The 23,247-nt window shown below is 54.9% G+C and overlaps 9 non-coding genes across 9 annotated transcripts; all 9 read right to left on the reverse strand.

Moving 5' to 3' along the window:
- Positions 1 to 537: 537 nt before the first annotated feature.
- LOC132361134 (small nucleolar RNA SNORD116) lies at positions 538 to 630 on the reverse strand. Its single transcript, XR_009501445.1, has one exon. It is a non-coding gene; the product is annotated as a small nucleolar RNA SNORD116 (small nucleolar RNA).
- Positions 631 to 3,320: 2,690 nt separating this feature from the next.
- Positions 3,321 to 3,413, reverse strand: LOC132361702 (small nucleolar RNA SNORD116). The gene has a single exon (XR_009501972.1). It is a non-coding gene; the product is annotated as a small nucleolar RNA SNORD116 (small nucleolar RNA).
- Positions 3,414 to 6,081: 2,668 nt separating this feature from the next.
- LOC132361135 (small nucleolar RNA SNORD116) lies at positions 6,082 to 6,174 on the reverse strand. The gene has a single exon (XR_009501446.1). It is a non-coding gene; the product is annotated as a small nucleolar RNA SNORD116 (small nucleolar RNA).
- Positions 6,175 to 8,864: 2,690 nt separating this feature from the next.
- Positions 8,865 to 8,957, reverse strand: LOC132361703 (small nucleolar RNA SNORD116). Its single transcript, XR_009501973.1, has one exon. It is a non-coding gene; the product is annotated as a small nucleolar RNA SNORD116 (small nucleolar RNA).
- A 2,668-nt stretch (positions 8,958 to 11,625) lies between these two features.
- Positions 11,626 to 11,718, reverse strand: LOC132361136 (small nucleolar RNA SNORD116). Its single transcript, XR_009501447.1, has one exon. It is a non-coding gene; the product is annotated as a small nucleolar RNA SNORD116 (small nucleolar RNA).
- A 2,690-nt stretch (positions 11,719 to 14,408) lies between these two features.
- LOC132361704 (small nucleolar RNA SNORD116) lies at positions 14,409 to 14,501 on the reverse strand. Its single transcript, XR_009501974.1, has one exon. It is a non-coding gene; the product is annotated as a small nucleolar RNA SNORD116 (small nucleolar RNA).
- Positions 14,502 to 17,169: 2,668 nt separating this feature from the next.
- On the reverse strand, positions 17,170 to 17,262 carry LOC132361137 (small nucleolar RNA SNORD116). The gene has a single exon (XR_009501448.1). It is a non-coding gene; the product is annotated as a small nucleolar RNA SNORD116 (small nucleolar RNA).
- Positions 17,263 to 19,952: 2,690 nt separating this feature from the next.
- LOC132361705 (small nucleolar RNA SNORD116) lies at positions 19,953 to 20,045 on the reverse strand. The gene has a single exon (XR_009501975.1). It is a non-coding gene; the product is annotated as a small nucleolar RNA SNORD116 (small nucleolar RNA).
- Positions 20,046 to 22,713: 2,668 nt separating this feature from the next.
- On the reverse strand, positions 22,714 to 22,806 carry LOC132361165 (small nucleolar RNA SNORD116). Its single transcript, XR_009501476.1, has one exon. It is a non-coding gene; the product is annotated as a small nucleolar RNA SNORD116 (small nucleolar RNA).
- Positions 22,807 to 23,247: the final 441 nt, after the last annotated feature.

Consider the following 23,247-nt stretch of genomic DNA (forward strand, 5'->3'; position numbering starts at 1 on the left):
GCCGGGAGTTAAAGTAGAGAAGCAAACAAGGGCAGCAGCAAGGCCTAATCCATCAGCCCCTTTCCGCCGATGCCCATCCGAGCTCACCCCCGCCCATTGCTCCAGCCTCACTAGGCACTCAAGAAGCTCACCGTGAAAAACGCAAGAACAGGGAGGGCCACAGGCCTGGCCTGAGGTTCCAGGCACCAACCAGGGACGCTTGCTCATTTTGGCTTCCAGAATCAACCCCCAAAATGGCATGCACGAAGCGTGATCCTGGCCAAAACTCACCTCCCAACTGCAAGCTAACTGGGCCTAGACCAGCACACACTCTGACTCTTAAGACCAGCAGGAGAGCCTGCCCCCTCGCATTCCCTCAACAGCCATTCAGCAGGGACCCGGGATTCACAGATAACACAGCTTATGTGCAGACACGGTCAACCCTCAGACAGGAGCCCCTCCAATACTGGAGTCCTTGGTGGTGTTTGCATGCATGTCAGCGGAAGACGCTGGCCCTCATTCCTAACTGTCCTCTCCCCCTGAGAGAGGAAACGTGCTGAACCTCAGTTTCGATGACGAGACGGTAGAGTGTTCTCACTCATTTGGCTCAGATTTTCCAAGGAATGCATGCAAGGGTGTCATCATCAATCCAAGCACATGCTGGGACACTGCAGAACACAACCGGGGTCTGCGCGGGACACTGTACAGGAGCCATGAGCCTGGGCTACCCCAAAAGCCTGGAGAATCCACAGCCCTCAGGCCACTCAGCAAGGGGAACAATCAATCCACTCTTGCAGCCATTGGGCCTGTCTGAGGAAAACCTAATATCTAACGGCACATCTTGGGGTGCTTGAATACCTACCATCCTGAGTTATCCACGACCACGCTCGGGGACATGGGCCCGCCTCACTTTTTCCAGTTCTTCTTAGCACCTCCAGTCATCAGAGCACACGAAGGTCTTCTTGTTTGTGCCGACGGCCAGCCTTTCCCAGCAACTGCACCTGAGAAGTGGACAGAAATCACCGAGGCTTCATAAGTGGACCGGTGTCCTCACAGGACATGATCCATAAAAACATTTACCTGGCCTTGAGCTCTGAAACTGCTTCCCAAGGACCTCTAACCCTTACCGAGAATTGACTGCATCTTTGATAGTACGACTGCAGGAAGTTAGGCACATATGTTGGCCGGTGTCTGAGAGGCTGTATGTGTGTGTTCACGCGTGTGCGCATGTGTGACTGTGACTACGCATGCGGACGTGCTTGTGGGTTTCTCTGTGTGCCGCTGCATATGCGTCTTGGTCTCTGTGTGTCCCTATGGCCCTGTGAAGAGGAGTCCAACAATAAAAGAAATAGTTTATACACAGCACCCTGGTTAGACCCCTAACTAAAAGGAGAAAAAACCCTGTCAGCTTTAAGAGGCCGCAGGCACACTTTGACCCCCAGGGGCTGTTGAAATAGTCCACGGACTCCCGCTCTCCTACAGCCACGCCTTCTGACCAAAACACAAAGCCTCGACGAGACCTGCCTCCGGGCCTTGGCTGTGACATCGACATGCACCTCGAGACTCTGTCAGCTACCAGTATATCTGATGGGCATTTGGGGTCACTCGCAGCACTTCCGGAAGCAAGGGAACTCCCATGGTCGGGCCGACACCGACCGGCAGCTGTCTGCTGCCAAGATGCAGTCTGAAAAGACTCAAGGGGCTAACGAACGTGGGCCCACGTGCCACTTCTCGCCAACTAGGCCTAATCACTTTCCATTGACCCGTGGGAATGCCCACCACAGGAAGTGGTGGGCTTCAGCCACAATGACCCATGTCGGATCCCCATGGCGGAAAGTAGTCCACATTCCCAGCCACGTCTCAGGCAGCTCCCATCTTGTATGTTCGCAGCCCTGACCCCTAAGGAAACGCTCAAACCCTTGAAATCCTCGTCCTACATGCCCTCCTCCAGCCCACAGGGCGACACGACCCTACTGGAAACCACAAACATCTTCAGAACACGGGAACACTGAACACCAGGGAAGACAGACCGCAAGCCTGTCTCCTTGGTTGATGCTGATCCCACACCATGCATCCTGGAAATTCTCCACTGCCACAGTGACACTATCGAGTAACTCACAGTGATCAAAGGCATGGTCCCCGAGGACCACAGACAGACTTTCAATGGAAGACCTCTGCCATGCGAGGGAACTTGGAAGCCTGAAAGGGAACAGTGGCTGGCCACGGCGGCACAGCAGGCATGGCTATGGGTCCCCCATTTCTGGCCCACCAATGGACGGCTCCAGATAAACCTCTGGCTGTTCGAAAGGCCTGCGTGCTACACCGGCCGGTCGCGTCATTCCCCCACGGGAGAAACACTTTCGCTTTACACATTGCCAAACAAGGGAACAAAGCGGCCAAAGGGGATGTTCGCATAACTCAACTACCTGCAAGGAGGCCGGCACAGACGCCTCACCATGTCGATCTTCTCTACTTCCCGCAAGACACCCTTTGGGTGTCATTCCTCGGGCAACAGGATCGCAACTCTACACAGCTTACCTACCTCAACTCACCCACTTGAACTGCCAAAGCCATCCGCTCCATAGGCAGCTTATGCCAGCCCATCACGAACAAGACACATTCGTGGGAAGCCGAGGCCAGCGCCTGCAACCCAATGATGACAACCTATACCACGACATCACACAGGACCTTTCCTCATGATACCTTACCTTTCTCTCCAGGCCAGCAGCCACCACCCAGGCTGAAATGCTTCACTCGATCCACACCCCACTCCACGAAGATCCACTTAGCGCCAACAGTGTGCCGGCAACTTCAGCAGAGGAGCTGACAGGGGCAGCACTGAGGCCTAAACCATCAGCCCCCTTCCGCCATCGCCCAACTCCAGCCCACGCCCGCCCACTGCTCCAGCCACACGGGGCAGTCAAGAACCTCACTGCACGAAACACAACAACAGAGAGGGCCACAGGCCTGGCCTGAGGCTCCAGGCTCCAACCAGGGAAGCTTGCTCATGTTGGCTTCCATAATCAACCTCGGAAGCGGCATGCACAAAGTGTGATCCTGTCCAAAAATCACCTCTCCAAGCTGCAAGCTTACTGGGTCTATACCAGAGCACACTCCAACCCTGAAGACTAGCAGGAAAGCCTGCCCTCTTGCATTCCCTCAACGGCCTTTTAGCAGGGACCGGGGATTCATAGATGACCCAGCTTATGGGCAGACATGGTCGACCCTCAGACAGGAGCCCCTCCAATGCTGGAGCCCTTAGTGGGGTTTGCATGCCTGTCAGCAGGGGACGTTGGCCCTCACTCCTAACTGTCCCATACTCCCGAGACAGGAAACGTGCTGGACCTCAGTTTCGATGAGGAGACGGTAGAGCGTTCTCACTCATTTTGTTCAGATTTTCCAAGGAATGCATACAAGGGTGTCATCATCGATCCAAGCACATGCTGGGACGCTGCAGAACACAAAAGGGAAGGCCGTGGGTCTCTGCAGAGGAGCCATGACCTGGAAGTACTCCAACTGCCTGGGGAATCCACAGTCCTCAGGCCACTCAGCAAGACCAACAATCAATCCACTCTTGCAACCATTGGGCCCATCTGTGGAAATCCTAATATCCAATGGCACATCTTAGTATGGGTGAATGCTTACCGTCCTGAGATATCCACAGCCTTGCTCGGCAACGTGCACCCGCCCCACTTTGTCCAGTTCTCCTTAGCACATCCAGTCATCAGACAACCCGAAGGTCTTCTTCTCTTTGCCGACAGCAGGCCTTACTCTGCAACTCCACCTGAGAAGCGGACAGAAATCAGGCAGGTTTCTGAATTGCACAAGGGTCCTCAGAGAACATGATTTTTGTGAACACGTTACTTGGGTGTGAGCCTGGAACCTGCTTCCCAAGTACCACTATCCCTTACCGAAAACTGATTGTGTGTCTCACAGCATGACTGAAGGAAGTTACGCACGTACATTGCTCGGTGTGTGAGACGCTGTATGTGTGTATTCACACGTGTGGGCGTGTGTGACTGTGACTGTGCACGAGGATGCGTTTGTGGATACCTGTGTGTGCCGCTAAACACGCGTCTTGGTCTCTGGGTGTCCCTGTGGCCCTCTGCAGACGCCTCTAACAGTACACGTCATAGTTTATACACAGCACCCTGGTTGGACCCCCAACTGAAAGGAGAAAGACCCCTGTCAGCTTCATGAGGCCGCATGCGAACTTTGAACCCCAGGCTGTCAAAATAGGCCACAGACTCCCGCTCTCCCACAGCCACGCCTTCTGACCAAAGCACAAAGACTGGACGAGACCTCCCTCCCGGCCGTGGGTGTCACACCTATGTGGACCTGGAGATCCTGCCACCTACCACCACATCTGATGTGCCCTTGGGGTCACTCCCAGTGCTCCCGGAAGCAAGGTAACCTCCCATAGGCAGGCTGACACCGACCTGCAGTTGCCGACAGGCAAGATGCAGCCTGGCACTTCTCAAGGGGTTAACAGACTTCGGCCCAAGTGCCTCATCTCGCCAACTAGACCAAATCACTTTCCATGACCCCGTGGGAATGCCCTCAATGGGAAGTGTTGGGCTTCAGCAACCATGACACAGGTTGGAACCCCACAGCGGAAATTAGGCCACCTTCCTGGCCACGTATAGGCAAGCTTCCAACTGGTAGGCTTTGCGGCCCTGACCACTGAGGAAACGCTCAAACGCTACACAGCCTCGTCCTAAGTGCCCTCCTCCTGCCTGCAGGGCGACTCGACTCTACTTGAAGCCACAGACATCATGTGAACACGGAGACACTGAACAGCAGGGAAGACACACCGCAAGCCTGTCTGCTTTGATGATGCCCACCCCACCCCACGCATCCTGGCAATTCCTCCACTGCCACGGCGACACTACCGAGGCACTCACAGTGATCAAAGGCACTGTCCCCGAGGACCACAGACAGACGTTCAACGGAAAACCTTTGCCACACGAGGGGACCTGGAAACTTGAAAGGGCACAGTGGCTGTCCACGACAGTGCGCCTGGCGTCGCAACAGTGCCCCCACCTCTGTCCCCCCAACGGACTGCTCCAGGTAAACCTCTGGCTGTTCGCAAGCCGAGTCATGCCCCCCCGGGAGAAGCACTTTCGCTTTGCACATTCCCAAACAACGGAACGATTAGGCCAAAGGGGATGTTCGCATAACTAAACATCCTCCAAGTAGGCCAGCAGAGACGTGTCACCATGTCAATCCTCTTTACGTCTCGCAAGACACCCTTTGGGTGTCTTTCCCATGGCAATGGGATTCCAACTCTACACAGGTTACCTACCTCACCTCATCCACTTGAACTGCCAAAGCCATCCCGTCCATAGGCAGCTGATGCCAGCCCATCACGAACATGACACATCCTTGGGAAGCCGAGGCCAGCACCTGCAACCCAATTATGATAGCCTATTCCACGACATCACAAAGGACATGTCCTCATCTTCCCTTCCCTTCCTGTACGGGCCATCAGTGATCCACGCAGGTTTAAATTCAGCACTCATTCCTCTCCCCACTCCACGATGACCCACTTGGCATCAACACTGTGCCGGGAGTTAAAGTAGAGAAGCAAACAAGGGCAGCAGCGAGGCCTAATCCATCAGCCCCTTTCCGCCGATGGCCAACCGAGCTCACCCCCGCCCATTGCTCCAGCCTCACTAGGCACTCAAGAAGCTCACCGTGAAAAACGCAAGAACAGGGAGGGCCACAGGCCTGGCCTGAGGTTCCAGGCACCAACCAGGGACGCTTGCTCATTTTGGCTTCCAGAATCAACCCCCAAAATGGCATGCACGAAGCGTGATCCTGGCCAAAACTCACCTCCCAACTGCAAGCTAACTGGGCCTAGACCAGCACACACTCTGACTCTTAAGACCAGCAGGAGAGCCTGCCCCCTCGCATTCCCTCAACAGCCATTCAGCAGGGACCCGGGATTCACAGATAACACAGCTTATGTGCAGACACGGTCAACCCTCAGACAGGAGCCCCTCCAATACTGGAGTCCTTGGTGGTGTTTGCATGCATGTCAGCGGAAGACGCTGGCCCTCATTCCTAACTGTCCTCTCCCCCTGAGAGAGGAAACGTGCTGAACCTCAGTTTCGATGACGAGACGGTAGAGTGTTCTCACTCATTTGGCTCAGATTTTCCAAGGAATGCATGCAAGGGTGTCATCATCAATCCAAGCACATGCTGGGACACTGCAGAACACAACCGGGGTCTGCGCGGGACACTGTACAGGAGCCATGAGCCTGGGCTACCCCAAAAGCCTGGAGAATCCACAGCCCTCAGGCCACTCAGCAAGGGGAACAATCAATCCACTCTTGCAGCCATTGGGCCTGTCTGAGGAAAACCTAATATCTAACGGCACATCTTGGGGTGCTTGAATACCTACCATCCTGAGTTATCCACGACCACGCTCGGGGACATGGGCCCGCCTCACTTTTTCCAGTTCTTCTTAGCACCTCCAGTCATCAGAGCACACGAAGGTCTTCTTGTTTGTGCCGACGGCCAGCCTTTCCCAGCAACTGCACCTGAGAAGTGGACAGAAATCACCGAGGCTTCATAAGTGGACCGGTGTCCTCACAGGACATGATCCATAAAAACATTTACCTGGCCTTGAGCTCTGAAACTGCTTCCCAAGGACCTCTAACCCTTACCGAGAATTGACTGCATCTTTGATAGTACGACTGCAGGAAGTTAGGCACATATGTTGGCCGGTGTCTGAGAGGCTGTATGTGTGTGTTCACGCGTGTGCGCATGTGTGACTGTGACTACGCATGCGGACGTGCTTGTGGGTTTCTCTGTGTGCCGCTGCATATGCGTCTTGGTCTCTGTGTGTCCCTATGGCCCTGTGAAGAGGAGTCCAACAATAAAAGAAATAGTTTATACACAGCACCCTGGTTAGACCCCTAACTAAAAGGAGAAAAAACCCTGTCAGCTTTAAGAGGCCGCAGGCACACTTTGACCCCCAGGGGCTGTTGAAATAGTCCACGGACTCCCGCTCTCCTACAGCCACGCCTTCTGACCAAAACACAAAGCCTCGACGAGACCTGCCTCCGGGCCTTGGCTGTGACATCGACATGCACCTCGAGACTCTGTCAGCTACCAGTATATCTGATGGGCATTTGGGGTCACTCGCAGCACTTCCGGAAGCAAGGGAACTCCCATGGTCGGGCCGACACCGACCGGCAGCTGTCTGCTGCCAAGATGCAGTCTGAAAACACTCAAGGGGCTAACGAACGTGGGCCCACGTGCCACTTCTCGCCAACTAGGCCTAATCACTTTCCATTGACCCGTGGGAATGCCCACCACAGGAAGTGGTGGGCTTCAGCCACAATGACCCATGTCGGATCCCCATGGCGGAAAGTAGTCCACATTCCCAGCCACGTCTCAGGCAGCTCCCATCTTGTATGTTCGCAGCCCTGACCCCTAAGGAAACGCTCAAACCCTTGAAATCCTCGTCCTACATGCCCTCCTCCAGCCCACAGGGCGACACGACCCTACTGGAAACCACAAACATCTTCAGAACACGGGAACACTGAACACCAGGGAAGACAGACCGCAAGCCTGTCTCCTTGGTTGATGCTGATCCCACACCATGCATCCTGGAAATTCTCCACTGCCACAGTGACACTATCGAGTAACTCACAGTGATCAAAGGCATGGTCCCCGAGGACCACAGACAGACTTTCAATGGAAGACCTCTGCCATGCGAGGGAACTTGGAAGCCTGAAAGGGAACAGTGGCTGGCCACGGCGGCACAGCAGGCATGGCTATGGGTCCCCCATTTCTGGCCCACCAATGGACGGCTCCAGATAAACCTCTGGCTGTTCGAAAGGCCTGCGTGCTACACCGGCCGGTCGCGTCATTCCCCCACGGGAGAAACACTTTCGCTTTACACATTGCCAAACAAGGGAACAAAGCGGCCAAAGGGGATGTTCGCATAACTCAACTACCTGCAAGGAGGCCGGCACAGACGCCTCACCATGTCGATCTTCTCTACTTCCCGCAAGACACCCTTTGGGTGTCATTCCTCGGGCAACGGGATCGCAACTCTACACAGCTTACCTACCTCAACTCACCCACTTGAACTGCCAAAGCCATCCGCTCCATAGGCAGCTTATGCCAGCCCATCACGAACAAGACACATTCGTGGGAAGCCGAGGCCAGCGCCTGCAACCCAATGATGACAACCTATACCACGACATCACACAGGACCTTTCCTCATGATACCTTACCTTTCTCTCCAGGCCAGCAGCCACCACCCAGGCTGAAATGCTTCACTCGATCCACACCCCACTCCACGAAGATCCACTTAGCGCCAACAGTGTGCCGGCAACTTCAGCAGAGGAGCTGACAGGGGCAGCACTGAGGCCTAAACCATCAGCCCCCTTCCGCCATCGCCCAACTCCAGCCCACGCCCGCCCACTGCTCCAGCCACACGGGGCAGTCAAGAACCTCACTGCACGAAACACAACAACAGAGAGGGCCACAGGCCTGGCCTGAGGCTCCAGGCTCCAACCAGGGAAGCTTGCTCATGTTGGCTTCCATAATCAACCTCGGAAGCGGCATGCACAAAGTGTGATCCTGTCCAAAAATCACCTCTCCAAGCTGCAAGCTTACTGGGTCTATACCAGAGCACACTCCAACCCTGAAGACTAGCAGGAAAGCCTGCCCTCTTGCATTCCCTCAACGGCCTTTTAGCAGGGACCGGGGATTCATAGATGACCCAGCTTATGGGCAGACATGGTCGACCCTCAGACAGGAGCCCCTCCAATGCTGGAGCCCTTAGTGGGGTTTGCATGCCTGTCAGCAGGGGACGTTGGCCCTCACTCCTAACTGTCCCATACTCCCGAGACAGGAAACGTGCTGGACCTCAGTTTCGATGAGGAGACGGTAGAGCGTTCTCACTCATTTTGTTCAGATTTTCCAAGGAATGCATACAAGGGTGTCATCATCGATCCAAGCACATGCTGGGACGCTGCAGAACACAAAAGGGAAGGCCGTGGGTCTCTGCAGAGGAGCCATGACCTGGAAGTACTCCAACTGCCTGGGGAATCCACAGTCCTCAGGCCACTCAGCAAGACCAACAATCAATCCACTCTTGCAACCATTGGGCCCATCTGTGGAAATCCTAATATCCAATGGCACATCTTAGTATGGGTGAATGCTTACCGTCCTGAGATATCCACAGCCTTGCTCGGCAACGTGCACCCGCCCCACTTTGTCCAGTTCTCCTTAGCACATCCAGTCATCAGACAACCCGAAGGTCTTCTTCTCTTTGCCGACAGCAGGCCTTACTCTGCAACTCCACCTGAGAAGCGGACAGAAATCAGGCAGGTTTCTGAATTGCACAAGGGTCCTCAGAGAACATGATTTTTGTGAACACGTTACTTGGGTGTGAGCCTGGAACCTGCTTCCCAAGTACCACTATCCCTTACCGAAAACTGATTGTGTGTCTCACAGCATGACTGAAGGAAGTTACGCACGTACATTGCTCGGTGTGTGAGACGCTGTATGTGTGTATTCACACGTGTGGGCGTGTGTGACTGTGACTGTGCACGAGGATGCGTTTGTGGATACCTGTGTGTGCCGCTAAACACGCGTCTTGGTCTCTGGGTGTCCCTGTGGCCCTCTGCAGACGCCTCTAACAGTACACGTCATAGTTTATACACAGCACCCTGGTTGGACCCCCAACTGAAAGGAGAAAGACCCCTGTCAGCTTCATGAGGCCGCATGCGAACTTTGAACCCCAGGCTGTCAAAATAGGCCACAGACTCCCGCTCTCCCACAGCCACGCCTTCTGACCAAAGCACAAAGACTGGACGAGACCTCCCTCCCGGCCGTGGGTGTCACACCTATGTGGACCTGGAGATCCTGCCACCTACCACCACATCTGATGTGCCCTTGGGGTCACTCCCAGTGCTCCCGGAAGCAAGGTAACCTCCCATAGGCAGGCTGACACCGACCTGCAGTTGCCGACAGGCAAGATGCAGCCTGGCACTTCTCAAGGGGTTAACAGACTTCGGCCCAAGTGCCTCATCTCGCCAACTAGACCAAATCACTTTCCATGACCCCGTGGGAATGCCCTCAATGGGAAGTGTTGGGCTTCAGCAACCATGACACAGGTTGGAACCCCACAGCGGAAATTAGGCCACCTTCCTGGCCACGTATAGGCAAGCTTCCAACTGGTAGGCTTTGCGGCCCTGACCACTGAGGAAACGCTCAAACGCTACACAGCCTCGTCCTAAGTGCCCTCCTCCTGCCTGCAGGGCGACTCGACTCTACTTGAAGCCACAGACATCATGTGAACACGGAGACACTGAACAGCAGGGAAGACACACCGCAAGCCTGTCTGCTTTGATGATGCCCACCCCACCCCACGCATCCTGGCAATTCCTCCACTGCCACGGCGACACTACCGAGGCACTCACAGTGATCAAAGGCACTGTCCCCGAGGACCACAGACAGACGTTCAACGGAAAACCTTTGCCACACGAGGGGACCTGGAAACTTGAAAGGGCACAGTGGCTGTCCACGACAGTGCGCCTGGCGTCGCAACAGTGCCCCCACCTCTGTCCCCCCAACGGACTGCTCCAGGTAAACCTCTGGCTGTTCGCAAGCCGAGTCATGCCCCCCCGGGAGAAGCACTTTCGCTTTGCACATTCCCAAACAACGGAACGATTAGGCCAAAGGGGATGTTCGCATAACTAAACATCCTCCAAGTAGGCCAGCAGAGACGTGTCACCATGTCAATCCTCTTTACGTCTCGCAAGACACCCTTTGGGTGTCTTTCCCATGGCAATGGGATTCCAACTCTACACAGGTTACCTACCTCACCTCATCCACTTGAACTGCCAAAGCCATCCCGTCCATAGGCAGCTGATGCCAGCCCATCACGAACATGACACATCCTTGGGAAGCCGAGGCCAGCACCTGCAACCCAATTATGATAGCCTATTCCACGACATCACAAAGGACATGTCCTCATCTTCCCTTCCCTTCCTGTACGGGCCATCAGTGATCCACGCAGGTTTAAATTCAGCACTCATTCCTCTCCCCACTCCACGATGACCCACTTGGCATCAACACTGTGCCGGGAGTTAAAGTAGAGAAGCAAACAAGGGCAGCAGCGAGGCCTAATCCATCAGCCCCTTTCCGCCGATGCCCATCCGAGCTCACCCCCGCCCATTGCTCCAGCCTCACTAGGCACTCAAGAAGCTCACCGTGAAAAACGCAAGAACAGGGAGGGCCACAGGCCTGGCCTGAGGTTCCAGGCACCAACCAGGGACGCTTGCTCATTTTGGCTTCCAGAATCAACCCCCAAAATGGCATGCACGAAGCGTGATCCTGGCCAAAACTCACCTCCCAACTGCAAGCTAACTGGGCCTAGACCAGCACACACTCTGACTCTTAAGACCAGCAGGAGAGCCTGCCCCCTCGCATTCCCTCAACAGCCATTCAGCAGGGACCCGGGATTCACAGATAACACAGCTTATGTGCAGACACGGTCAACCCTCAGACAGGAGCCCCTCCAATACTGGAGTCCTTGGTGGTGTTTGCATGCATGTCAGCGGAAGACGCTGGCCCTCATTCCTAACTGTCCTCTCCCCCTGAGAGAGGAAACGTGCTGAACCTCAGTTTCGATGACGAGACGGTAGAGTGTTCTCACTCATTTGGCTCAGATTTTCCAAGGAATGCATGCAAGGGTGTCATCATCAATCCAAGCACATGCTGGGACACTGCAGAACACAACCGGGGTCTGCGCGGGACACTGTACAGGAGCCATGAGCCTGGGCTACCCCAAAAGCCTGGAGAATCCACAGCCCTCAGGCCACTCAGCAAGGGGAACAATCAATCCACTCTTGCAGCCATTGGGCCCGTCTGAGGAAAACCTAATATCTAACGGCACATCTTGGGGTGCTTGAATACCTACCATCCTGAGTTATCCACGACCACGCTCGGGGACATGGGCCCGCCTCACTTTTTCCAGTTCTTCTTAGCACCTCCAGTCATCAGAGCACACGAAGGTCTTCTTGTTTGTGCCGACGGCCAGCCTTTCCCAGCAACTGCACCTGAGAAGTGGACAGAAATCACCGAGGCTTCATAAGTGGACCGGTGTCCTCACAGGACATGATCCATAAAAACATTTACCTGGCCTTGAGCTCTGAAACTGCTTCCCAAGGACCTCTAACCCTTACCGAGAATTGACTGCATCTTTGATAGTACGACTGCAGGAAGTTAGGCACATATGTTGGCCGGTGTCTGAGAGGCTGTATGTGTGTGTTCACGCGTGTGCGCATGTGTGACTGTGACTACGCATGCGGACGTGCTTGTGGGTTTCTCTGTGTGCCGCTGCATATGCGTCTTGGTCTCTGTGTGTCCCTATGGCCCTGTGAAGAGGAGTCCAACAATAAAAGAAATAGTTTATACACAGCACCCTGGTTAGACCCCTAACTAAAAGGAGAAAAAACCCTGTCAGCTTTAAGAGGCCGCAGGCACACTTTGACCCCCAGGGGCTGTTGAAATAGTCCACGGACTCCCGCTCTCCTACAGCCACGCCTTCTGACCAAAACACAAAGCCTCGACGAGACCTGCCTCCGGGCCTTGGCTGTGACATCGACATGCACCTCGAGACTCTGTCAGCTACCAGTATATCTGATGGGCATTTGGGGTCACTCGCAGCACTTCCGGAAGCAAGGGAACTCCCATGGTCGGGCCAACACCGACCGGCAGCTGTCTGCTGCCAAGATGCAGTCTGAAAACACTCAAGGGGCTAACGAACGTGGGCCCACGTGCCACTTCTCGCCAACTAGGCCTAATCACTTTCCATTGACCCGTGGGAATGCCCACCACAGGAAGTGGTGGGCTTCAGCCACAATGACCCATGTCGGATCCCCATGGCGGAAAGTAGTCCACATTCCCAGCCACGTCTCAGGCAGCTCCCATCTTGTATGTTCGCAGCCCTGACCCCTAAGGAAACGCTCAAACCCTTGAAATCCTCGTCCTACATGCCCTCCTCCAGCCCACAGGGCGACACGACCCTACTGGAAACCACAAACATCTTCAGAACACGGGAACACTGAACACCAGGGAAGACAGACCGCAAGCCTGTCTCCTTGGTTGATGCTGATCCCACACCATGCATCCTGGAAATTCTCCACTGCCACAGTGACACTATCGAGTAACTCACAGTGATCAAAGGCATGGTCCCCGAGGACCACAGACAGACTTTCAATGGAAGACCTCTGCCATGCGAGGGAACTTGGAAGCCTGAAAGGGAACAGTGGCTGGCCACGGCGGCACAGCAGGCATGGCTATGGGTCCCCCATTTCTGGCCCACCAATGGACGGCTCCAGATAAACCTCTGGCTGTTCGAAAGGCCTGCGTGCTACACCGGCCGGTCGCGTCATTCCCCCACGGGAGAAACACTTTCGCTTTACACATTGCCAAACAAGGGAACAAAGCGGCCAAAGGGGATGTTCGCATAACTCAACTACCTGCAAGGAGGCCGGCACAGACGCCTCACCATGTCGATCTTCTCTACTTCCCGCAAGACACCCTTTGGGTGTCATTCCTCGGGCAACGGGATCGCAACTCTACACAGCTTACCTACCTCAACTCACCCACTTGAACTGCCAAAGCCATCCGCTCCATAGGCAGCTTATGCCAGCCCATCACGAACAAGACACATTCGTGGGAAGCCGAGGCCAGCGCCTGCAACCCAATGATGACAACCTATACCACGACATCACACAGGACCTTTCCTCATGATACCTTACCTTTCTCTCCAGGCCAGCAGCCACCACCCAGGCTGAAATGCTTCACTCGATCCACACCCCACTCCACGAAGATCCACTTAGCGCCAACAGTGTGCCGGCAACTTCAGCAGAGGAGCTGACAGGGGCAGCACTGAGGCCTAAACCATCAGCCCCCTTCCGCCATCGCCCAACTCCAGCCCACGCCCGCCCACTGCTCCAGCCACACGGGGCAGTCAAGAACCTCACTGCACGAAACACAACAACAGAGAGGGCCACAGGCCTGGCCTGAGGCTCCAGGCTCCAACCAGGGAAGCTTGCTCATGTTGGCTTCCATAATCAACCTCGGAAGCGGCATGCACAATGTGTGATCCTGTCCAAAAATCACCTCTCCAAGCTGCAAGCTTACTGGGTCTATACCAGAGCACACTCCAACCCTGAAGACTAGCAGGAAAGCCTGCCCTCTTGCATTCCCTCAACGGCCTTTTAGCAGGGACCGGGGATTCATAGATGACCCAGCTTATGGGCAGACATGGTCGACCCTCAGACAGGAGCCCCTCCAATGCTGGAGCCCTTAGTGGGGTTTGCATGCCTGTCAGCAGGGGACGTTGGCCCTCACTCCTAACTGTCCCATACTCCCGAGACAGGAAACGTGCTGGACCTCAGTTTCGATGAGGAGACGGTAGAGCGTTCTCACTCATTTTGTTCAGATTTTCCAAGGAATGCATACAAGGGTGTCATCATCGATCCAAGCACATGCTGGGACGCTGCAGAACACAAAAGGGAAGGCCGTGGGTCTCTGCAGAGGAGCCATGACCTGGAAGTACTCCAACTGCCTGGGGAATCCACAGTCCTCAGGCCACTCAGCAAGACCAACAATCAATCCACTCTTGCAACCATTGGGCCCATCTGTGGAAATCCTAATATCCAATGGCACATCTTAGTATGGGTGAATGCCTACCGTCCTGAGATATCCACAGCCTTGCTCGGCAACGTGCACCCGCCCCACTTTGTCCAGTTCTCCTTAGCACATCCAGTCATCAGACAACCCGAAGGTCTTCTTCTCTTTGCCGACAGCAGGCCTTACTCTGCAACTCCACCTGAGAAGCGGACAGAAATCAGGCAGGTTTCTGAATTGCACAAGGGTCCTCAGAGAACATGATTTTTGTGAACACGTTACTTGGGTGTGAGCCTGGAACCTGCTTCCCAAGTACCACTATCCCTTACCGAAAACTGATTGTGTGTCTCACAGCATGACTGAAGGAAGTTACGCACGTACATTGCTCGGTGTGTGAGACGCTGTATGTGTGTATTCACACGTGTGGGCGTGTGTGACTGTGACTGTGCACGAGGATGCGTTTGTGGATACCTGTGTGTGCCGCTAAACACGCGTCTTGGTCTCTGGGTGTCCCTGTGGCCCTCTGCAGACGCCTCTAACAGTACACGTCATAGTTTATACACAGCACCCTGGTTGGACCCCCAACTGAAAGGAGAAAGACCCCTGTCAGCTTCATGAGGCCGCATGCGAACTTTGAACCCCAGGCTGTCAAAATAGGCCACAGACTCCCGCTCTCCCACAGCCACGCCTTCTGACCAAAGCACAAAGACTGGACGAGACCTCCCTCCCGGCCGTGGGTGTCACACCTATGTGGACCTGGAGATCCTGACACCTACCACCACATCTGATGTGCCCTTGGGGTCACTCCCAGTGCTCCCAGAAGCAAGGTAACCTCCCATAGGCAGGCTGACACCGACCTGCAGTTGCCGACAGGCAAGATGCAGCCTGGCACTTCTCAAGGGGTTAACAGACTTCGGCCCAAGTGCCTCATCTCGCCAACTAGACCAAATCACTTTCCATGACCCCGTGGGAATGCCCTCAATGGGAAGTGTTGGGCTTCAGCAACCATGACACAGGTTGGAACCCCACAGCGGAAATTAGGCCACCTTCCTGGCCACGTATAGGCAAGCTTCCAACTGGTAGGCTTTGCGGCCCTGACCACTGAGGAAACGCTCAAACGCTACACAGCCTCGTCCTAAGTGCCCTCCTCCTGCCTGCAGGGCGACTCGACTCTACTTGAAGCCACAGACATCATGTGAACACGGAGACACTGAACAGCAGGGAAGACACACCGCAAGCCTGTCTGCTTTGATGATGCCCACCCCACCCCACGCATCCTGGCAATTCCTCCACTGCCACGGCGACACTACCGAGGCACTCACAGTGATCAAAGGCACTGTCCCCGAGGACCACAGACAGACGTTCAACGGAAAACCTTTGCCACACGAGGGGACCTGGAAACTTGAAAGGGCACAGTGGCTGTCCACGACAGTGCGCCTGGCATCGCAACAGTGCCCCCACCTCTGTCCCCCCAACGGACTGCTCCAGGTAAACCTCTGGCTGTTCGCAAGCCGAGTCATGCCCCCCCGGGAGAAGCACTTTCGCTTTGCACATTCCCAAACAACGGAACGATTAGGCCAAAGGGGATGTTCGCATAACTAAACATCCTCCAAGTAGGCCAGCAGAGACGTGTCACCATGTCAATCCTCTTTACGTCTCGCAAGACACCCTTTGGGTGTCTTTCCCATGGCAATGGGATTCCAACTCTACACAGGTTACCTACCTCACCTCATCCACTTGAACTGCCAAAGCCATCCCGTCCATAGGCAGCTGATGCCAGCCCATCACGAACATGACACATCCTTGGGAAGCCGAGGCCAGCACCTGCAACCCAATTATGATAGCCTATTCCACGACATCACAAAGGACATGTCCTCATCTTCCCTTCCCTTCCTGTACGGGCCATCAGTGATCCACGCAGGTTTAAATTCAGCACTCATTCCTCTCCCCACTCCACGATGACCCACTTGGCATCAACACTGTGCCGGGAGTTAAAGTAGAGAAGCAAACAAGGGCAGCAGCGAGGCCTAATCCATCAGCCCCTTTCCGCCGATGCCCATCCGAGCTCACCCCCGCCCATTGCTCCAGCCTCACTAGGCACTCAAGAAGCTCACCGTGAAAAACGCAAGAACAGGGAGGGCCACAGGCCTGGCCTGAGGTTCCAGGCACCAACCAGGGACGCTTGCTCATTTTGGCTTCCAGAATCAACCCCCAAAATGGCATGCACGAAGCGTGATCCTGGCCAAAACTCACCTCCCAACTGCAAGCTAACTGGGCCTAGACCAGCACACACTCTGACTCTTAAGACCAGCAGGAGAGCCTGCCCCCTCGCATTCCCTCAACAGCCATTCAGCAGGGACCCGGGATTCACAGATAACACAGCTTATGTGCAGACACGGTCAACCCTCAGACAGGAGCCCCTCCAATACTGGAGTCCTTGGTGGTGTTTGCATGCATGTCAGCGGAAGACGCTGGCCCTCATTCCTAACTGTCCTCTCCCCCTGAGAGAGGAAACGTGCTGAACCTCAGTTTCGATGACGAGACGGTAGAGTGTTCTCACTCATTTGGCTCAGATTTTCCAAGGAATGCATGCAAGGGTGTCATCATCAATCCAAGCACATGCTGGGACACTGCAGAACACAACCGGGGTCTGCGCGGGACACTGTACAGGAGCCATGAGCCTGGGCTACCCCAAAAGCCTGGAGAATCCACAGCCCTCAGGCCACTCAGCAAGGGGAACAATCAATCCACTCTTGCAGCCATTGGGCCCGTCTGAGGAAAACCTAATATCTAACGGCACATCTTGGGGTGCTTGAATACCTACCATCCTGAGTTATCCACGACCACGCTCGGGGACATGGGCCCGCCTCACTTTTTCCAGTTCTTCTTAGCACCTCCAGTCATCAGAGCACACGAAGGTCTTCTTGTTTGTGCCGATGGCCAGCCTTACCCAGCAACTGCACCTGAGAAGTGGACAGAAATCACCGAGGCTTCATAAGTGGACCGGTGTCCTCACAGGACATGATCCATAAAAACATTTACCTGGCCTTGAGCTCTGAAACTGCTTCCCAAGGACCTCTAACCCTTACCGAGAATTGACTGCATCTTTGATAGTACGACTGCAGGAAGTTAGGCACATATGTTGGCCGGTGTCTGAGAGGCTGTATGTGTGTGTTCACGCGTGTGCGCATGTGTGACTGTGACTACGCATGCGGACGTGCTTGTGGGTTTCTCTGTGTGCCGCTGCATATGCGTCTTGGTCTCTGTGTGTCCCTATGGCCCTGTGAAGAGGAGTCCAACAATAAAAGAAATAGTTTATACACAGCACCCTGGTTAGACCCCTAACTAAAAGGAGAAAAAACCCTGTCAGCTTTAAGAGGCCGCAGGCACACTTTGACCCCCAGGGGCTGTTGAAATAGTCCACGGACTCCCGCTCTCCTACAGCCACGCCTTCTGACCAAAACACAAAGCCTCGACGAGACCTGCCTCCGGGCCTTGGCTGTGACATCGACATGCACCTCGAGACTCTGTCAGCTACCAGTATATCTGATGGGCATTTGGGGTCACTCGCAGCACTTCCGGAAGCAAGGGAACTCCCATGGTCGGGCCGACACCGACCGGCAGCTGTCTGCTGCCAAGATGCAGTCTGAAAACACTCAAGGGGCTAACGAACGTGGGCCCACGTGCCACTTCTCGCCAACTAGGCCTAATCACTTTCCATTGACCCGTGGGAATGCCCACCACAGGAAGTGGTGGGCTTCAGCCACAATGACCCATGTCGGATCCCCATGGCGGAAAGTAGTCCACATTCCCAGCCACGTCTCAGGCAGCTCCCATCTTGTATGTTCGCAGCCCTGACCCCTAAGGAAACGCTCAAACCCTTGAAATCCTCGTCCTACATGCCCTCCTCCAGCCCACAGGGCGACACGACCCTACTGGAAACCACAAGCATCTTCAGAACACGGGAACACTGAACACCAGGGAAGACAGACCGCAAGCCTGTCTCCTTGGTTGATGCTGATCCCACACCATGCATCCTGGAAATTCTCCACTGCCACAGTGACACTATCGAGTAACTCACAGTGATCAAAGGCATGGTCCCCGAGGACCACAGACAGACTTTCAATGGAAGACCTCTGCCATGCAAGGGAACTTGGAAGCCTGAAAGGGAACAGTGGCTGGCCACGGCGGCACAGCAGGCATGGCTATGGGTCCCCCATTTCTGGCCCACCAATGGACGGCTCCAGATAAACCTCTGGCTGTTCGAAAGGCCTGCGTGCTACACCGGCCGGTCGCGTCATTCCCCCACGGGAGAAACACTTTCGCTTTACACATTGCCAAACAAGGGAACAAAGCGGCCAAAGGGGATGTTCGCATAACTCAACTACCTGCAAGGAGGCCGGCACAGACGCCTCACCATGTCGATCTTCTCTACTTCCCGCAAGACACCCTTTGGGTGTCATTCCTCGGGCAACGGGATCGCAACTCTACACAGCTTACCTACCTCAACTCACCCACTTGAACTGCCAAAGCCATCCGCTCCATAGGCAGCTTATGCCAGCCCATCACGAACAAGACACATTCGTGGGAAGCCGAGGCCAGCGCCTGCAACCCAATGATGACAACCTATACCACGACATCACACAGGACCTTTCCTCATGATACCTTACCTTTCTCTCCAGGCCAGCAGCCACCACCCAGGCTGAAATGCTTCACTCGATCCACACCCCACTCCACGAAGATCCACTTAGCGCCAACAGTGTGCCGGCAACTTCAGCAGAGGAGCTGACAGGGGCAGCACTGAGGCCTAAACCATCAGCCCCCTTCCGCCATCGCCCAACTCCAGCCCACGCCCGCCCACTGCTCCAGCCACACGGGGCAGTCAAGAACCTCACTGCACGAAACACAACAACAGAGAGGGCCACAGGCCTGGCCTGAGGCTCCAGGCTCCAACCAGGGAAGCTTGCTCATGTTGGCTTCCATAATCAACCTCGGAAGCGGCATGCACAAAGTGTGATCCTGTCCAAAAATCACCTCTCCAAGCTGCAAGCTTACTGGGTCTATACCAGAGCACACTCCAACCCTGAAGACTAGCAGGAAAGCCTGCCCTCTTGCATTCCCTCAACGGCCTTTTAGCAGGGACCGGGGATTCATAGATGACCCAGCTTATGGGCAGACATGGTCGACCCTCAGACAGGAGCCCCTCCAATGCTGGAGCCCTTAGTGGGGTTTGCATGCCTGTCAGCAGGGGACGTTGGCCCTCACTCCTAACTGTCCCATACTCCCGAGACAGGAAACGTGCTGGACCTCAGTTTCGATGAGGAGACGGTAGAGCGTTCTCACTCATTTTGTTCAGATTTTCCAAGGAATGCATACAAGGGTGTCATCATCGATCCAAGCACATGCTGGGACGCTGCAGAACACAAAAGGGAAGGCCGTGGGTCTCTGCAGAGGAGCCATGACCTGGAAGTACTCCAACTGCCTGGGGAATCCACAGTCCTCAGGCCACTCAGCAAGACCAACAATCAATCCACTCTTGCAACCATTGGGCCCATCTGTGGAAATCCTAATATCCAATGGCACATCTTAGTATGGGTGAATGCCTACCGTCCTGAGATATCCACAGCCTTGCTCGGCAACGTGCACCCGCCCCACTTTGTCCAGTTCTCCTTAGCACATCCAGTCATCAGACAACCCGAAGGTCTTCTTCTCTTTGCCGACAGCAGGCCTTACTCTGCAACTCCACCTGAGAAGCGGACAGAAATCAGGCAGGTTTCTGAATTGCACAAGGGTCCTCAGAGAACATGATTTTTGTGAACACGTTACTTGGGTGTGAGCCTGGAACCTGCTTCCCAAGTACCACTATCCCTTACCGAAAACTGATTGTGTGTCTCACAGCATGACTGAAGGAAGTTACGCACGTACATTGCTCGGTGTGTGAGACGCTGTATGTGTGTATTCACACGTGTGGGCGTGTGTGACTGTGACTGTGCACGAGGATGCGTTTGTGGATACCTGTGTGTGCCGCTAAACACGCGTCTTGGTCTCTGGGTGTCCCTGTGGCCCTCTGCAGACGCCTCTAACAGTACACGTCATAGTTTATACACAGCACCCTGGTTGGACCCCCAACTGAAAGGAGAAAGACCCCTGTCAGCTTCATGAGGCCGCATGCGAACTTTGAACCCCAGGCTGTCAAAATAGGCCACAGACTCCCGCTCTCCCACAGCCACGCCTTCTGACCAAAGCACAAAGACTGGACGAGACCTCCCTCCCGGCCGTGGGTGTCACACCTATGTGGACCTGGAGATCCTGACACCTACCACCACATCTGATGTGCCCTTGGGGTCACTCCCAGTGCTCCCGGAAGCAAGGTAACCTCCCATGGGCAGGCTGACACCGACCTGCAGTTGCCGACAGGCAAGATGCAGCCTGGCACTTCTCAAGGGGTTAACGGACTTTGGCCCAAGTGCCTCGTGTCGCCAACTAGACCAAATCACTTCCCATGACCCCGTGGGAATGCCCTCAATGGGAAGTGTTGGGCTTCAGCAACCATGACACAGGTTGGAACCCCACAGCGGAAATTAGGCCACCTTCCTGGCCACGTATAGGCAAGCTTCCAACTGGTAGGCTTTGCGGCCCTGACCACTGAGGAAACGCTCAAACGCTACACAGCCTCGTCCTAAGTGCCCTCCTCCTGCCTGCAGGGCGACTCGACTCTACTTGAAGCCACAGACATCATGTGAACACGGAGACACTGAACAGCAGGGAAGACACACCGCAAGCCTGTCTGCTTTGATGATGCCCACCCCACCCCACGCATCCTGGCAATTCCTCCACTGCCACGGCGACACTACCGAGGCACTCACAGTGATCAAAGGCACTGTCCCCGACGACCACAGACAGACTTTCAACGGAAAACCTTTGCCACACGAGGGGACCTGGAAACTTGAAAGGGCACAGTGGCTGTCCACGACAGTGCGCCTGGCGTCGCAACAGTGCCCCCACCTCTGTCCCCACAACGGACTGCTCCAGGTAAACCTCTGGCTGTTCGCAAGCCGAGTCATGCCCCCCTGGGAGAAGCACTTTCGCTTTGCACATTCCCAAACAACGGAACGATTAGGCCAAAGGGGATGTTCGCATAACTAAACATCCTCCAAGGAGGCCAGCAGAGACGCGTCACCATGTCAATCCTCTTTACGTCTCGCAAGACACCCTTTGGGTGTCTTTCCCATGGCAATGGGATTCCAACTCTACACAGGTTACCTACCTCACCTCATCCACTTGAACTGCCAAAGCCATCCCGTCCATAGGCAGCTGATGCCAGCCCATCACGAACATGACACATCCTTGGGAAGCCGAGGCCAGCACCTGCAACCCAATTATGATAGCCTATTCCACGACATCACAAAGGACATGTCCTCATCTTCCCTTCCCTTCCTGTACGGGCCATCAGTGATCCACGCAGGTTTAAATTCAGCACTCATTCCTCTCCCCACTCCACGATGACCCACTTGGCATCAACACTGTGCCGGGAGTTAAAGTAGAGAAGCAAACAAGGGCAGCAGCGAGGCCTAATCCATCAGCCCCTTTCCGCCGATGCCCAACCGAGCTCACCCCCGCCCATTGCTCCAGCCTCACTAGGCACTCAAGAAGCTCACCGTGAAAAACGCAAGAACAGGGAGGGCCACAGGCCTGGCCTGAGGTTCCAGGCACCAACCAGGGACGCTTGCTCATTTTGGCTTCCAGAATCAACCCCCAAAATGGCATGCACGAAGCGTGATCCTGGCCAAAACTCACCTCCCAACTGCAAGCTAACTGGGCCTAGACCAGCACACACTCTGACTCTTAAGACCAGCAGGAGAGACTGCCCCCTCGCATTCCCTCAACAGCCATTCAGCAGGGACCCGGGATTCACAGATAACACAGCTTATGTGCAGACACGGTCAACCCTCAGACAGGAGCCCCTCCAATACTGGAGTCCTTGGTGGTGTTTGCATGCATGTCAGCGGAAGACGCTGGCCCTCATTCCTAACTGTCCTCTCCCCCTGAGAGAGGAAACGTGCTGAACCTCAGTTTCGATGACGAGACGGTAGAGTGTTCTCACTTATTTGGCTCAGATTTTCCAAGGAATGCATGCAAGGGTGTCATCATCAATCCAAGCACATGCTGGGACGCTGCAGAACACAACCGGGGTCTGCACGGGACACTGTACAGGAGCCATGAGCCTGGGCTACCCCAAAAGCCTGGAGAATCCACAGCCCTCAGGCCACTCAGCAAGGGGAACAATCAATCCACTCTTGCAGCCATTGGGCCCGTCTGAGGAAAACCTAATATCTAACGGCACATCTTGGGGTGCTTGAATACCTACCATCCTGAGTTATCCACGACCACGCTCGGGGACATGGGCCCGCCTCACTTTTTCCAGTTCTTCTTAGCACCTCCAGTCATCAGAGCACACGAAGGTCTTCTTGTTTGTGCCGACGGCCAGCCTTTCCCAGCAACTGCACCTGAGAAGTGGACAGAAATCACCGAGGCTTCATAAGTGGACTGGTGTCCTCACAGGACATGATCCATAAAAACAGTTACCTGGCCTTGAGC

The sequence above is a fragment of the Balaenoptera ricei genome, chromosome 2, assembly GCF_028023285.1.
Source record: "Balaenoptera ricei isolate mBalRic1 chromosome 2, mBalRic1.hap2, whole genome shotgun sequence".
Taxonomy (NCBI): Eukaryota; Metazoa; Chordata; class Mammalia; order Artiodactyla; family Balaenopteridae; genus Balaenoptera; species Balaenoptera ricei.